Here is a 3,867-nt window from a genome sequence, read left to right on the forward strand (position 1 = left end):
ATATTTTTATAAATATGTGGTTGCGCCACCTGACATTTTTTAGCCTGTGAAGTTAAAAAATACTGTTAAAAACTATTTAAAATACTACGAAAAGTTGGTTCACAACTTAGACTTGTTTCACCACATTTTTCCAGACACAAAAATATGCATTCCATCCATTTTGAAGATAATTTTTTTAATTACCTTTTTAGAAGCCTTATTCGTCAATGACCCTTCTACAAGTTATTGTCTGGTTTCTACAAATCACATCTTGTTTCTACAAGTTACATATTGTTACTACAATTTATATCTTGTTACTACAAGTCACATCTTGTTTCTACAAGTTACATATTGTTACTACAATTTATATCTTGTTACTACAAGTTATATCTTGTTTGTACAAGTTATATCTTGTTTGTACAAGTCGCATCTGGTTTCTACAAATTACGTATTGTTAATACAAGTCATATCTTGCTTCTACAAGATAGGTATTGTTTCTACATGTCACATCTTGTTTCTACAAGTTACATATCGTTTCTACAAGTTACATATCGTTTCTACAAGTTATATCTTGTTTCTACAAGTTACATATCGTTTCTACAAGTTATATCTTGTTTCTACAAGTTACATATCGTTTCAACAAGTTATATCTTGTTACTACAAGTCGTATCTTGTTACTACAAATCACATCTTGTTTCTACAAGTCACATATTGTTTCTACAAGTCACATCTTGTTTCTACAAATTATATTGTGTTTCTACAAGTTACATATCATTTCTACAAGTTACATATTGTTTCTACAAGTTATTATCTTGTTTGTACAATGTATATCTTGTTACAATGTATTATCTTGTTACTACTAGTCGTATCTTGTTTTTACAAGATACATATTGTTTCTACAAGTCGTATCTTGTTTCTACAAGTTACATATCATTTCTACAAGTCACATATTGTTTCAACAAGTCACATCTCGTTTCAACAAGTTATATCTTGTTTCTACAAGTCAAATCTTGATTGTACAAGTCGTATCTTGTTTCTACAAATTATTATCTTGTTTGTACAAGTTATATATTGTTTGTACAAGTTATGTCTTGTTACTACAAGTCGTATCTTGTTTCTACAAGTCATATCTAGTTTTTACAAGTCACTTATTTTTTCTACAAGTCACATATTCTGTCACATATTGTTAAATCTATCAATCACTAGATCTGATTAGACTGTGTAGTTTGGACACAAAAAGGAAGTAGAAGAAGAAGAGATCAATAACTACTTCCTTTCTTGGTCCTTCAGGAGTCGGCTCTCAGTGAGGAGTTCTCTCCTCCTCTTCCTCACATCTCCTCCTCTCCTCCTGTTGACTCCTCTTCCTCCAGATCCTCCCACCCGTACCACACGCTGTCCCAGTCCTCTGATGAGGTAACACACACACACACGGTTACCATGGTGACAGGGTATTATGGTCTGTAAGATACATCAGGAGGTGCATCAGAGTGAAAACTCTTCTTTCTCTTCCTCCTTATCCTCCTTATCCTCCTCTTCCTCCTCCACCTCGTCCTCCTCCTCCTCTTCCTCCTCCTCAGCCCTTTGAGGACTCTTCCTGTCTTGTGTCGTCGTGGACGACCCAGCAGGTCTCTCATTGGCTGAGAGGACTCCACCTGGAGCAATACGTCCCAGAATTCAGTGCAAGAGACGTAGACGGACAACAGCTGCTGCAGATGGACGGCAACAAGCTGAAGGTGAGGAAGAGGAGGGTGAACTCATCAAAAGTCAAACTTCTGTTCTGTATTTTTCTTCACTTATTCTACAATTATGACTCATTATCTCACTATATATTTATTCATATTGGTATAAAGTGTGAGACCTCTCTCTCATATTTAGTGTTTGATATAAACATCAGAGTGAGACCTCTGTCCTCATCCCTCAGGCTCTCGGTGTCCTCAGTTCTTCGGATCGCAGCATTTTGAAGCGTCGCATCAAAGATCTTCACTCTGCAGCCGAGAAAGAAAGAAAAGCTCTGAGACAGAAACAGAAGCAACGAAGAAGAGACAACGAACACCGCAGGAACTGACCTCCATCACCAGAGGGAGACAGAGGGCAAACAGACAGTCAGACAGTCAGTCTCTGTGGGTCTCAGTGTCCTCCTGGATTGTGTACAAAAGACAGAGTGGACATTGGGACGGTGTCTCTACGGTGTCCCTGAAGGACAATCATGAGTCAGTTTGTTTTTTTGATCAAATTTATCATTTTAAACATTCAAATTTAAAGTTTAATCTCTGAAGAGCAGGGTCTGCATTAAGCCCTGCCTCCTACGAAGGACACGCCCATTTGACAACTCCCTCTCCTGGGGCGGGGTTATAGTCTGTGGCGTCACTTCCTGGAGGCGGGGCCTGATAGTCTTCTAGCTGGAAGAAGCTGGTTGAAATGTTTTGAAAGAGAAAAGTTGTTACTGTAGAAGAAGAAGAAACATCTGGAGGTGATTTAGTGATAAAAGAAGTGAAGAAGAAGAAATCAGACATCACTAAACCTTCAAATCATTTCAATAAATACATCTGTGAGAAACTTTTTGTAGTTTTTGTGATTTTCTTTTCCAGAAAACTCCAGAAAACATTTGAGTGATGAAGAGTTATAATAATCCGAATCAGAACTAGAACCGTTTATTGACAGGTGGTGCATAACATTAAACAATCAACAACAATCAACACAGTGCAAAAAGTAGAAACATATTAAAATTTACAGTAAAATATTGTAGCACCCGTTGCCACAGAGACCCGGTTCAAAACACCGTAAAGGCACGTACACAAAGGAAGCAGTGTTATGAAAATATAAATCTTTTATTTGTACAAATATAACTATGTGGAGTAACCAGTGACAGCTGGTTTGGCGGGCAGGAGGAGTTCACAGACCAGGTGCCAACATAGGCATCACAAACAACTTAAAGCAAAAGAAAAGAAACAAAAGACCAAGGCAGCGTCCCACTAACTAGAAAAGAAATGAAAACGAAAACATAAGTAATCACAAATAACTGCCAATAAACAGAAAACAAACCTAAAAGATTCTACTTCAACCCACCTGTTCAGCAACCCAGCCACCCCCACTTAGATTCCCCCCCAGCTACCATTGGGTGCACTGCTCAGGAAGCTCTAAAAAAACACAAATACAACATTACATATTTCTTGATTGTACCCAATTTCCCCAGCACACGACATACATAAAGAAAACCCATTCCACTATAAATATACCTGAACCAGCCATCCCCCAAACACACGCTGTCCCCTCTGTAACGGATGCCTCCCAGACACTGCGCTACCGACGCAACTTATCATGCGGCCTCACGCTACGTCTCCGCTTGTTGTGGGAGAGAAAGTAGATGGACTCGGCACCCCCGCTCGTGACACCGGAGAGAAAGACAAAGGCCAAATCCCAATGTCCCCCCTAAACCCTCAAACCCTGAACCCTCAAGGACTTACTGACGTCACCTGGTGAGTGGGTGAGTGTGAGAGACTGTGAGGGCTTGAGATGGTGTGAATATGAACGGGACAGCACTTTGCTGCAACATATCACATTACCATGAAAACTGCAAAAAATATGATGTATAATTGTGTGTATTTATTGTATACTTTGTACTCCCTGATTTAAAAGTCTTCAGGCTCTTTCCTCACTAGATGAGAGGTAACTTCATATCATCTATTTACTCGTTTTTATCAAAACAGCTTCAATGACTAAATTAAATATTTGATGAATAAATAAATAAATATCTTATGATTTCATGTTTATTTGTTGTTCCATCTTTAACCCTTAATGTTTCTGAGTAAATGTATTATGACAGGCTGAACACACGTGAGTCGTCCTCTTTGTTTACCTTTTGTTTTTACGTCTCCATGCGTCCACTGG

General features: G+C 38.6%; 1 long non-coding RNA gene across 1 annotated transcript; it reads left to right on the forward strand.

The window, feature by feature from the left end:
- Window positions 1–988: 988 nt before the first annotated feature.
- LOC116379019 (uncharacterized) lies at window positions 989–2,527 on the forward strand. The gene is made up of 3 exons (XR_004212368.1): window positions 989–1,392; window positions 1,557–1,712; window positions 1,901–2,527. It is a non-coding gene; the product is annotated as an uncharacterized LOC116379019 (long non-coding RNA).
- Window positions 2,528–3,867: the final 1,340 nt, after the last annotated feature.

Source organism: Anarrhichthys ocellatus, unplaced genomic scaffold (genome assembly GCF_004355925.1).
Source record: "Anarrhichthys ocellatus isolate YVR2014 unplaced genomic scaffold, GSC_Weel_1.0 scaffold3578, whole genome shotgun sequence".
Lineage (NCBI taxonomy): Eukaryota > Metazoa > Chordata > Actinopteri > Perciformes > Anarhichadidae > Anarrhichthys > Anarrhichthys ocellatus.